Consider the following 13,366-nt stretch of genomic DNA (forward strand, 5'->3'; position numbering starts at 1 on the left):
ACTTTATTTATTTATTTTTTTAAAGAGTCATCCATTTATTTAAGAGAGAGGGAGGGAGAGAGAGCATGCTGGGGGAGGGGCAGAAGGAGAGAGAGAGAGAGAGAATCTCAAGCAGACTCCTTTCTGAGGGTGGAGCCCAATGCGGGGCTTGATCCCACGACCCTGAGATCATGACCTGAGCTGAAATCGAGAGTCGGACGCTTAACCAACTGAGCCACCCAGATATGTCTGTGACTTTAAACAAGGGTCTTCAACTTCCCTCCATCTGTGTTTCTTGGTCTGCAAAATAAGTGGTTGGAATAAATGAACTCCAAATCCCTTCCAGTGCTGGTTCTTAGATATGAAGCACACACTATATCTGTTGTGGCTAAAATCTCAACTCCACTGATGTTCCAGGTGAGAAAAGAACAATGAGAAAAGCATGTATTGTGATTCTCTTCAGGGGCTCTCAAATCCAGCCTGGGGCAGAGGAGAAAAAGAATGGAATGGAGTTTCTCCCCTCTCCTGACTCCCAACCAACCACAGCCCTGACACAAAATGACCAGCCCAAACTTAGGATCCTTTGAAAAGACCTGAAAAATGTATGTGGTCTGGGAAATCAGCAGAAGACAGACTTCTCAATAGGTTTAAACATGCAAGATTTCTATAAGAAGGACTTGAACTGTTTGTTGGGTGAGAGATGTCTTTATATAAAGCCATGAAATATAGGTGACTTTAATCGCGGCTGTGTTTGGAAGCTGAAAAGGAATCTTTGGTCGTAAGTAGGACTGGGATAAATAATTTACTTAATTGATTAAAGGCTCCTGTTTGGAGCCTTGTTTTTCTTCATCCAATGACCTTTTGGAGTTGACAATATTCCAAGTTCCAGGCAAGTTATGTGTTTTTGTTTGTTTGTTTGTTTGTTTTAAGATTATTTATTTATTTATTTATTTATTTAACAGAGATAGAGAGCACAAGTAAGCAGAGTGGCAGGCAGAGGGAGAGGGAGAAGCAGGCTCTCCGCTGAGCAGGGAGCCCGATGTGGGGCTCGATCCCGGGACCCCAGGATCATGACCTGAGCTGAAGGCAGACACTTAACCGACTGAGCCACCCAGGTGCCCCTCCAGGCAAGTTATGTTACATAAGAATGTAACTCGCTGACCGTCTGTTATTGTAAGATTAAAATCATCTTACAGTCATGGCTTGGAAAAGCTATCTCACACCAATCATTATCTATACATATTTTTTTTTCCAGAATCAATTTAACGTAACAAATACCTATTGACGGCAGTTATGAGCTCAGTTCTGTGAAGTCATGAAGAGGAATGAGAATCTCAGTTGCTAGGAGCCCCAGCTATAAAGGAAGCGTGACAGGGATCCAGTCATTGGCATTATGTTGATGTTGCCATTTGTGGAAACCCTGATGATTTTTACCTGGCACTGAGATTCACTTTATGTGAGATGGGGTGGGCAGGCAGGCTCTGGGTATTGGGAAGTCTAAGAAGAGTTTCTGGGCTCCAAGAGCTTAGTTTTCAGGAGTCCTGTCGTTTTTTCATAATAAACTTCTTCTAAGGCTTGTAATGCCCAGACGCCTTCCAGGCAGCATTCTCTCTAATTATAGCTCCCCTGAGTCATTGGAGGTTTCAGAACCAGAGTGCTGAGAGAGAGATAGACTATAAAAACAAGCTTATATCATTGGGGGTATAGCTCAGGGGTAGAGCATTTGACTGCAGATCAAGAGGTCCCTGGTTCAAATCCAGGTGCCCCCTGCACACTCAAATTTTGCTTCAGAAGAATATGGATTGATTTTGGCTCTATTATTTTCTGTAACCCGTGGCTGAATAATAACTAATGTCCTTTGTGCATATGCCAGGCACCAGTCTGAATTCTTTGCATCAATTATCTCCTCAATTTCCCTCCCGAATTTTATAAGATACATACCATACCATCAGTATCTTCATTTTACATGAGGAGACAGACAGACTTGGAGACACGCAGTAATTGGCTAATGGTCAAAAATCTACAAAGAGAAGGTTTAGGATTTGGACTCAGAGCACATGTCCTCAATGACTTCATGATGCTACTCGTACCGTTCTAGTGGTAAAAGTTTTGTGACAAAATTCCACTTAGTAATGCTCCCAAGGTGCCAGGACTGTCCATCCAGTTTTAGAATCTTTGGGCTGCAGGGTCAACCCAGCGACTTAGTGACCATGCTCACACTGTGCAGTGCCCTGGGGAAAGTAAGTCTTCATTCATAGAACACTGCTAGGGGTGAGCAAGAAAGGGCCTGAAGTTTAGGGAGCTGCATTTTTTTCCTGCTCTAAAGCTCGAGGAATTTCTATTGCCTTTCCACCCCCGATTCCTTTCCTGTAGCCCCGCACTCCCACCGCGGGTGCCTTCACTCAGGACCCGGGTGTGGGCCAGAGGTCAGACCTGAGTCTGAGTCTAACCCCTGCCCACAGCCCAGGCCATGCTGTGTCTTTAGAGGGGCCTGAACAACACACAGAATGCCGACTATGAGGCAGGACTGTGCCAAGCGGGAACCCCAAGGTGACTAAGGCACGGCCCTGGTCTCGGTGTGCTCTCCACCAGGAAGCAGGGCTGCAAAGTGCAGAGGGATGGGATATGCAGGGAGCTGCGCCAATGTCAGGCATGCAGAGGAGGCAGTGATGCTGTCCCTCTGGGGAGGGAAGGGTAAGGGAGGCTTCCTTGGGTTGCTGATGGCAAATCACAGTTTCAAAGATGAATATTATCTCCCAGGACAGAGCGTAGAGTGGAGGAAGGGGCGCGGGGAGTGGCGGCTGAGTTGCAACCCACTAGGCTGCCTGGGCCAAGGCTGGGGCCAGACGGACGCAGGTGGCAGCAGCTGGAGAACACAACAAGATTTGGGAGTGTCAGAAGATGAAGTTGAAGAGGCAGCTAGGGATCCACATGAAAACAACCCTGCCTGTCGCGCTGAGACTTGGAGCTTCTGGGGAAGGCATTTAAAGGGCCGTGACCCAGATAGACTCCATTTTAAGCAGGCTGCTCTGGGAGCAGGAAATGGGGCGGCTGTGAGCAGTGGAGGCTGGGAGGCCATTCACTGCCAGTGTAGGGGTGGGGATGGACCTAAGTGACGTCAGAGCTAAAATCAGTAATACCCAGCGATGAACTGGAGCTGGAGAAGAGAAGGTGAGAGAAGCCCACGGTTGTCAGTGTTCTGACCAAATGATGGAGAACACGGTGGTGTCACCAACCCAGATGGGGAGGAGGCTGATCATATGGTTAGGGAGGCAGGCCTGGCGCTGAGCCCCGAGCCTACACTGGAATCCTGGCCTCAGCACCTCCTAGCTGTGTGACCACTCTGTGCTTCAGTTTCCCTACCTGCAAAATCCATATGCTAATATTAATATCTACTTTATAGCATTTTTGTAATGATCCCCTGGGAAGTTATGGGTGGAACCTTTACTACCATGGCTGGCACATACCAAATGTCCGGTAAATATGAGCTGTTATTATGACAACAAAGCAAAATTAGGAAGAGGTGCAGGTTTGGGCAGGAGGTGGCACGTTTGTTTTGGGGCACACCGGGTATGAAATCTGAGGTTTTTGTAAGGCCTCAGAGGGGAGCGGCTGCGAATGGGCATCTTGGTCCCCCGAGAGCTGGTGAGCTGAGGCTTCAGCTGCTCTTTGCTCCTCAGCTTCATGGAGGCGACAGGCCTCTTCAGGGAGGATTTGTTGCAATGTCAGAGATTCTCTTGACCTTTCTTCTCAGTCTCAGAGATACACAAGATTAAAAATCCTCAGACCGGAACTGAAGGGAATAGGATTCAGAGGTATTAAAGGTGAATTTTGGAATACCTTGTTGTTGTTTGACTGTAAACTATGACAGTTCATCCTGGATGAAGTCCCCTTTGAAAATCTGATGAAAACATACACAATATCCGATATGTGCACATACACAACATTTACTTATCATTTCAGAGTTAGACCTGGACCTCTGAAGTTTCTGGATACCCAGTTAAGGTGCCCTCCCTGTCCAATACTCGTTGGTGACCCAATACTTAAACATTCATCGATGTGAGGGTGGGGGGAAAACATCTGTAGATGTGCCCAGAGATTTCTGGGCAGTTGGTAGTGTATTTTAAAAACTGGAAAATTATACTGAGAATTACATTGAGCTTTAGGTGCTAGGAAGAGAACGAGCATACATGTTCTGGGAAAAGTAGGAGCTGGTGTGTGGCTGGAAGGGAATTGAGGATGAGTTTAAATCCAAGAAGAATCTCAGCTGTAAAAGGTATTTATGAAGTATGATGTAACTCATAAAAGGGAAATAAGTGTTTATGTGAAGCTTATTGCCATCAGGGGGTATAGCTCAGTGGTAGAGCATTTGACTGCAGATCAAGAGGTCCCTGGTTCAAATCCAGGTGCCCCCTCTGTGGTCTTTTGCTCTTCTTGGCAGCCTTTTTAAAACACTGGGTTTAGTGTGAGGCAAGCAAGGTGCCTAGGCGCTCAAAAGTTAAGGCTGTGCTCACTCTCATGCAAGTCCCTTAGCTTGTTAATTCCCCACAGTAGAGCTGTGTGCATATACATTCACCCCCTGCCAACATATACACACATAAACACAGTCATCCACCCAGAGACATATATACACACACCCCACACACCAGATGTCCCCCGACCACATACACACACCCGGACCCACACAGCATCACACAGACTCACCAACAGACAAATATACACAACGTACACGTGGACTTTCTCACAGACCCTTTATTTTTCCTTTCTGTATATTCAATCTTATTAACCAGACCCTTTCTATCTTCCTTTCTCCAAACTTTTACCCATTTACTAGTTTGGATTTACAGAAGAGTTGTAAAGATAATATAGAGAGGTCCCGTATACCCTTTGCTCAGCTTCCCCTAATGTTGACATCTTGCATAACCACGGCACATTAATCAAAACTATGAAATAAACATCGATGCAACACTATTAACCAAACGTTAGACGACATTCAGATGTCACCAATTTTTCCACTAATGTCTTTTTCTCTGTTCCAGGATTCAATCCAAGATACCATATTGCCTTGAGTTATCATGGCTCCTTAGTTTCCTTCAGTCTCTGACAGATGCTCAGTCTTTCCTTGTGTTGTTTTTTTGTTTGTTTTTATAATCTTAACACTTTTGAAAAGTCCTGGTCAGATATTTTGTAGAATGCCCCTCATTTTGGGTTTGTCTGGTGTTTTCTCATGATTACACTGAGTTTATGGATTTTGGGGGAAAATATCACAAAGGTCATGTGCCCTTGTTGTCCTCTCTTATTAGGGGTAGAAGAAAAGCCCTGCAAAAATTTAGGAGTCTGCTACATTGTAAAAATTTGGAAGTACAATGGCTGAGGCTTGTCGGGATATGCCTTCTAAAGTGAGATACCTCACAGAATGAAGCACATCACTTGGTGGGTCTCTTTGGATTTTGGCGTCAATGTATTTGGATGGGCTTCTCTGGTATATCTACTAGATAACAGTAACCCAGAAGATTGTCAGGTTTTTTTTTTTTTTTTTGTGGATCCTAGAAAAAGAAAAGGGTCTGCACTCAGTCCGGGCCGTGGGGAAAGCTGTTCCTCCACGTGGGTATTATGACTTAGTATCGAAAGCGTAAGTGGCAGCTCCAGCTTGGTTAATTCACCTTTCCTTTGTTTCAATAGTGCATTGAATTTACCTCTTGTTTATGCTAGTACGTGGTCCAGCGTGACTGTTTATATTTCTATGTATTAGGCTAACCTTGGCAATAGTGTGGTGAGAACTCTGAAATCTCAAGAGCTTAACACAAGGAAGATTTATATCTTATCCATGCAAGATCTGGAGCAGGTCTGGTGGTCCTTCACCCTCTTGTAGCTAGGTCATCAAGCAATATGTGGCCTCCAGGGTCATCGCTCCAGAGGTAGTGAGAGTCGGAGGAGTTGCATGCCTGCTGCCTTAGCCCAGGCGAGACGCACCACCCCTCAGCTCACAGTTCACGGGACAGAACTAGTCACATGGTCCCCACTTCATTGCAATGGAGGCTGGAAAAGGTTAAGAAAGCATTTGGATGCTTAGTGAGTATTAACTTTTACTGCCATAACTGATCTTGCCTACTCCAGTGTGGGCCCCTAGCTGCTAGCAATTCTTTTTGATTCTTCTTGTTATCACCAGTGACTGGTAAGTACCTTGTCCATTATCAGGGCTCAGAAAGTATTTGATGAATAATGACTATTGGCTAATTGAGTGAGTGAGTAAATGAAGCAAGATACATAAACAAGGTATATTCTTAAATCATTTGGAAACTGATTTTAGTATAAGGCAAGAATTATACCTCTCACATTGAAAAAAATGGCTTATTGATGCTTTCTAAACAATCCCTTAAAAGATTCAAACTTTTGTTGAAGTAGACAACTTCATGCCCATCAAGTAAAACATAGAACACTAATTTTTTTGCAGCATTGTTTTACTTTGAAAAAGAAATGCTTACTACTCTGCCTCCCTTTCTAAAACTGTCCACATGACATTTACCCATTATAAAGTCAAAATACCTTTATTGTATAAAACTTTAAGCATATGTCAAAGAATGTATCAAAGAATAAAGTTTGGTTGGATCTTTACTACCATCTTTCGTTAACTATTGTCTGTTAAATGTGATGGTGTTTGTACACGTGGGTGCATGTTTTATGTATGTACACATAAACATAACAAAAATGTATCAGGCATATCTTAAGCAACGTCTCAGATCCTCTTGTCCTTCCCTGTTTCTGAGGCCCTTGGCCAGCTTTTCGCCCCGGGCTGCCACTGCAGTAGCTGAGGAGGTATGGACTCTGTCAACGTCACTCCGGTCCACCCAGCGGTCCCTCTCCTGCCCCTGCTGGATGCCTCTCACCTCCTACTCTTGGCTTCCCTCTTGCTTTTGAGTTATGAGAGGCCATAAGACCCACTTGGTACCCCCACATGCAGAATCTGGAGGTGTTCAGGAGTTAATGCATCATGGGGAAAACCTTTCACCAACAAGATACAGAAGCTGAGGGCTAAGTCTTCTCCTCCCTTCCTCAGGACAGACTGTCCTGTGATGCAGTAGTTCATACACCCTCTGGAGAGACAGCTTTACGAGCTCGAGCAATCAAGTGCACTTGTTAACAAGTGATGGCCAGCTTGGAAATGCCCCTTTACACTGACTTACCCTTTCTCTGCCTCACTCCCTTTTACCTCTCTCCTCCCAGGGATCACACTTGGTGAAAAACTAATAACACCTAAGCTTTTGCCTTGAGCTCTAGGCTCTGGGGTATCCAGAGACCACAGACAGTCAGGATACTCTTGCCAGTTCTCTCTCAGCCTTTACCACCACACAATAGAAATGAATTGTATCCAAGCTCTCATTAAACAAGGTATCATCCCTGCCTGGTTCCAACTGCCAGGATCTGCCTCTCTTCCCCCGAGTTTTTTTGTTTTTTTGTTTTTTCCCCCCGTTTTGGCAGCCAGAGCCTCTTCTATATCCATCTGTGGCAAGCTGGAAGTGCCCCTGGGAGCAGCCTTCAAAGAACAATGGACAGAGGCTGCTGTTTAAATAACTCAGATTCCTTACCCCCTCCCCCATGAACAAACTCAGCCAAGATGCCATCCACCTTGGCTCCGGAGTTCCCAATGGCGTTAGGTGGGGCTGCCCACAACGTTAACTTGTATGACAGAGAGAACTTCATTGGCTGCTTCCCTTTTCCTGTCTCACTTCCGCTCTCCTCCATCAGTGTATCCTGTGGTCACCTCCCGAAGAAGCTCCTTGAATTTGGGTTCTTGATTCAGAGTCTGCTGCTATGGGAACCCAAGCCAAGACATCAGCCTACGACGTAATTCAAAAGATTGTTATAACCTGATCCTTTTCATTTAACAAAATAACCTGTACCTGATGTTCGATATTCTAAAACTTATCTAAAAAAGAAGAGTTTAAATGCTGCATGGTATTTATCATATGGATTGTAGAAAGAGTATGTTGGACATTTCTGCTTCCAACTTTCCTATGCAGCTGTAAGGAACCCAGCACCAAACAGAGCTGGATAGGCTCTGTCTCTGGGGGTCAGAGTTGCAATAAATAAGCTACAGATCAGTCATTTGTGCACATGATGGGAAAGAAATAGCCAACATAGAGATTTCCCCTGACATCTATTTGATGTTTTTTGAAGGTTTCCCGGTAGCAGGGGTTCTTAGAGAAATATCAAAAGCATCTCGATTATGTTCTGCTTTAAAAGGAAATGAATTGCCTCCAAGCTTTCATTAAACAAGGTACCATCTTGTCTCATTTCTCTTTGAAAAATAATGACCACGAAAGCTCATTATGTGGTACTTTGCTGCCTGATGGATTTTGTTTTACTGTGGGACAATTTGGGCTTCCTGCTTCCTAAGGGACAGACCTCTCTCACTGTTAGACAGTTAGGCTGACTGCTAAAGTTTTATTCCAACCCCCTGAATGATTTGGGGCCAGTTAACCAAACTGTCGGTTCTGGGTTTTCGTTTGTACACTGGAGGTAATAAGAGTGTTCCCCTTACTAAGTTTGATGTCCGAATTGTATGCTGCCAATGAATCCACAGTGGCTGCTCAGTAAATGATAGCAATTACTTCACAGTGATTGCATTTTCAGCGGTGAGAGGAGTAGCACAGAGCAGAGGGTGGGGCTTAAGAAATTTTCCAGGGGCCGTAGCAGTGGGACAGGCCAATATCTAATTAGATTCAGGGAACACGAATGGCTGTCTGCTCAAAGGTACCTCCTCTACATGTTCTTCCTGCTGCGTCAGAGTTGGACTCAAAGCCTTGGAGAATTCCAGCCCTTCTGCCTGGCATAGCCCTTCTCAAAGTACACCAGGAACGTCAGCAACACCTGGGCAACTAGTTAGAAATGCAGATTGTCAGGTTCCTCCTGGGACATTAGAATAAGAATCTCTGGAGGTGGGGTTCAGTAATTTATGTTTTATTTATTTTTAAGATTTTATTTATTTGTCAGAGAGAGCGAGAGAGCACAAGCAGGGGGAGCGGCAGGCCGAGGGAGAGGGAGAAGCAGACTCCCATCTGAGCAGGGAGTCCGATGTGGGGCTCGATCCCAGGACCCTGGGATCATGACCTGAGCCGAAGGCAGACGCCTAATTGACTGAGCCACCCAGGCACCCTGGTAATTTATGTTTTAGAAAGCGACTCTTGTGCATCCAGGTTTGGAAAATCCCCAGTCTACTCTGAGCCTCTACCTTGGCTTGTCCAGCCCCTCCTCCCATGGCCAGCCTCAGGGGGCTCTGCCAGATTCACGTTCCTCCTCTTCAAGCCTTCACCCTGAAATGTTAACTGCATGTTCTCTTGCAATTACACACGCCTTTCCAACTCTGATTTTCATCTCTTGTCTTGTGCACTATACTAAGACCTTAGGTCTGCCATTGGGTGTGATTTCAATCCCTCCCTTTGTCCCTGTGTCTGGCAGCTCCAGACAACTCGTCCTGGTGCAGTTTAGTGTCCTCAGTCTCCCTGGAGTCTGATGAGGAAGCTGATATTTCTACCAGGTTTTGGCCCCTGCAGGAGGATTGGCCCATTACTAGCCCAACATTCGGGCTCAGTGCTGCCCCTGGCTCCAAGAGAGAGTCAGGCATCCTTTTTAAGATTGAGTCCCTGAGTCATAAGCCGTCATTTCTGTCACATTTTATTTGTTAGAAACAAATCACCAAGAGTGGTTCACATTCAGGGGGAGGGGAATTAGGCTTTACTTTCTGAAGGGAGGAGTCTCAAAAATTTGAGGGCATGTTTTATAACCACAGAGTCAGTCTTTGGGGAAAGCTTCTTTCCACATACCACCCAATTTTTTTTTTTTTTTTTTTTTTTAGAGAAAGAGCATGCAAGCATGGGGAGGGAGGATAGGAAGGGCAGAGAGAGAGAAAGGGAGAGAGAGAGAGACACTTAAGCAGACTCCATGCTCAGCGTAGATCCTGACTCAGGGCTTAACCTCACGACCCTGAGATCATGACCTGAACCAAAATCAAGAGTCAGATGCTTAACCAACTGAGCCACGCAGGTGCCCCCATACCACCCAATTCTTAAGATGATCTGCTCTGCTGGCCCATTCTGGCAGATTCTAGATCTTACCTTTATCTTTGGCCAGGGGTCCTAAACCAGCCACTAGACAGAGAGCCCTTTCTATTTCCAATATTCAGTCCAGGTTGATATCAATATCCAAGGGGTCTAATCTCTTTATAATGATAAGGTTCAGTCATTTATTGAGCACTTACTGTGTGAATTGGTAACTGGTGCCTTGGTTATGCCCTAATTGCCTGTGTCTTCCTCGGTGAGTTACATATCCTAACACAACCAACCAAAGCCTTTGTCACTAAGAGATTAAATTGAGTTAATAAGTTCCAAATTTTTGTATATTAACCAGGCACAGAACTACCACATGAATATATGCAGTTAGAACAGAATGCAAAGCTGCTCAGCTGAGAGGGTGAGAAGTGGCTGAAATCTGGCCCACACTCCGCCAGCTGAGTTAATTTGGACTCCATGTGCCTAGAGGAAAGGGAGACTTTTTCCGATGTGCACAGGTGTGCTATTGATCTGCTCAGCACGAAGCCCTCAGGGCTAATTTTTACATCCGTGTGTGTGAGCTGGCAGTGGCCCTGGTTGGATGTCTTTTTGTTGCACACAACAGAAACCAACTCAAACTGGTTTTAGCAAAACAGAAATTTAAACAAAAAAAAAATTTAGCTTTCATAGTTGGCTTCAAACATGGCTGGATCCAAGTAACCAGGTCATGTAGCCAGGAATCTCTTTCTCTCCTTTTCTTGGATCTGCCTTTCTTCATGTTAACATTATTCTCAGGAAGAGTCTCTAAGTGGTGGCATGTTGACCAGATTTACCTCCTCTCTTAGCCACCCCAGGACTAAAAGAAGTTTTCTAGTGTTTCCAGTCCTGTGGTTAAGTCTCATGGGTCTGTTTTGAAGCATTCATGTGCCAATGGCCATGAAATTCTCTGATTTGACTGTCTGTAGAGCTGGGGAGTTGGTTCTACCCCGTTCAAACCACACTAAGTTTGAGAGTGGATGGTTATCTATTTTTTAAAAAAAATGATGCTTTTACCAGAAAAAGAAGTAGAAATAGATCTTGGATGGATTAACAATAATATATAGCTACTACATCTATTCACTGGATTCACACTTGGGTATGGCCAGTCAGCATAGAGTCAAATTACAGAAAGGGGACTGAGAAGATGATAAAGAAAAAGTGTGGGTCTTACCCATAATCCTGTGGCAGCCACAGGTTACCCTCAGGTAACCTACAGGTTCTCTTCTCAGGGAATTGAAAATCTATTCCCGTAGCTCAGTTTGGCCTCTCAGTATCGGCGATGTAACTGGGATCTCTTACATAGCGTCTGGATTTTATGTCATTCCATCCTGTTTTCCATCTAGCTCTTGCTCATGGCTCCTTGTAGTATATACCGTGGCAGCCTGGGTTTGAAGAATACTCATGGTATGCTTTGGATGTGTCAGTCCTTGATGTCACTGACTTTTCCTTTCCTGTTCTCATGCCGTCTCACTTCTGAGTCTTTTTCTGAGGAGCGGGAGCTGATATCCATAGGCACAGACTCTTCTGAAGCGACCCCAAAGAACCTTCTTCTCATTCACAGGAGGTAGGTAGACCTACCTGAGAAAGGTCCAGAAGAGGATGGTCTAAGAAATGCCAGTTTGTTATGTTACCTGTCAGAATCCAGAGATTTGATCACAAGGCAGGAAACAGTCACTTGAGGAATTTATCCTATTTGGGGCCATGTGCTTCAGGGTGGCGCATTCTTGGCCAGGGTTCTAAGCTAATCCATCAGTTGCATTTCTTGGTCTACAGAAATTGGTTAGCAAACGGAGTCACAACCCAAGGACAGCCAATGCTTCTCAAAGGGAATGTTTCTGGTTCTTTTAGGAAAGGGCTCCTTTTTTGTTTGTTTACTTCTTGCAGGCCTTGAACCTGGAAGTATGCAAAAGCTGGAGGTTTTTGCCAGCTAAAAGCCATAAGGAGTAATCAGCTCTGAGGAGCCACTAGTACAGAGGAAGTGAAAGCTAAGAAATGGAGAGAAAAAGGCCAAGACCTGGGAGGTAGTTTTAGGCCCTGGAGCAAGTCATGCTTAACTTGCTAGACAACTCCTGGGCATTTCAGTCTTGAGATCCAGAAAATTCACTGTCTGTCTTGTTTTCTATCACCTGCAAGCAAAAAATTCCTCAGGAATGCATCCTGACACCATGCTGTTCCTGTGATTACAGAGGTCCACTAGGGCCTGCATGCTCCTCTTCAGACCCAGAGTCCAGCTTCTCACATCCCCAACCCTATCTTCAGAATCCCAGTTAGCCCCTCCCCACCCTGCTGAGCCCGTTTCTCTCTTTGTATATGTATGATAATAAGTCATGCCACCCACCACCTACGGGGGTTGAGGACTAATTAGAACACTTGTGAAATTCTTTGTTTTTACAAAATGTCAGCAAAAGAGCTCTATGTATTATCTCTTACTCTTGATTCTCCTGCCCTTAAAAAAACTTCTACAAAATAAAATTTGTTTTTTCTTTTAAAATATGACCAATTATCTAGATTCACTTCTTTTTTTTTCTTTTTCTTTTTTTTTTTTTTTATAAAAATTTTTTTTTTTTTTTTAAAGATTTTATTTATTTATTTGACAGAGAGAGAGATAGCGAGAGCAGGAACACAAGCAGGGGGAGTGGGAGAGGGAGAAGCAGGCTTCCCGCCGAGCAGGGAGCCCGATGTGGGACTCGATCCCAGGACCCTGGGATCATGACCTGAGCCGAAGGCAGACGCTTAACGACTGAGCCACCCAGGCGCCCTCTTTTTCTTTTTTTAAAAATTTATTTACTTGACAGAGAGAGAGACAGCTAGAGAGGAAACACAAGCAGGGGGAGTGGGTGAGGGAGAAGCAGGCTCCCCGCTGAGCAGGGAGCCCGATGATGCAATGATGCGGGGCTCCATCCCAGGACCCTGGGATCCCAGGCATCTCCTAGATTCACTTCTTAAGGTGCAAACAGCTAGACGAAAAATATTCTTCTCTGTGGTAGGGGGTGGGATTCGGATACAAACTGGCTCTCTCTTTTCTGTTCTCTCACTTTTCCCCTTGGATTTTTCTAAATTCTTGACTTTTGGGTTTCCAGTACGGGAAAGAAATGCAGTTATTCAGACAATGCCAACACCAGTGAGAGGTTAACTTGATTTTGTTTTGAATCTGGGTTTATCCCCAACTGGTAACATTTTGAAAAAATGTTCCTTTCATTTGTGTGAGTAAAGCAGCTTTACTATGGAGGAAATTGACCATCTGATAAGAACACCAGGAAAGAAAAAATGCATGAAAATGTATTGGAAAGGAAGGGGAG

The 13,366-nt window shown here is 44.7% G+C and overlaps 2 non-coding genes across 2 annotated transcripts; both read left to right on the plus strand.

Annotated features, from left to right (window-relative positions):
* Positions 1-1,676: 1,676 nt before the first annotated feature.
* Positions 1,677-1,748, plus strand: TRNAC-GCA (transfer RNA cysteine (anticodon GCA)). Its single transcript has one exon. It is a non-coding gene; the product is annotated as a tRNA-Cys (tRNA).
* A 2,574-nt stretch (positions 1,749-4,322) lies between these two features.
* Positions 4,323-4,394, plus strand: TRNAC-GCA (transfer RNA cysteine (anticodon GCA)). Its single transcript has one exon. It is a non-coding gene; the product is annotated as a tRNA-Cys (tRNA).
* Positions 4,395-13,366: the final 8,972 nt, after the last annotated feature.

Source organism: Halichoerus grypus, chromosome 1 (assembly GCF_964656455.1).
Source record: "Halichoerus grypus chromosome 1, mHalGry1.hap1.1, whole genome shotgun sequence".
In the NCBI taxonomy this organism is placed as follows: domain Eukaryota; kingdom Metazoa; phylum Chordata; class Mammalia; order Carnivora; family Phocidae; genus Halichoerus; species Halichoerus grypus.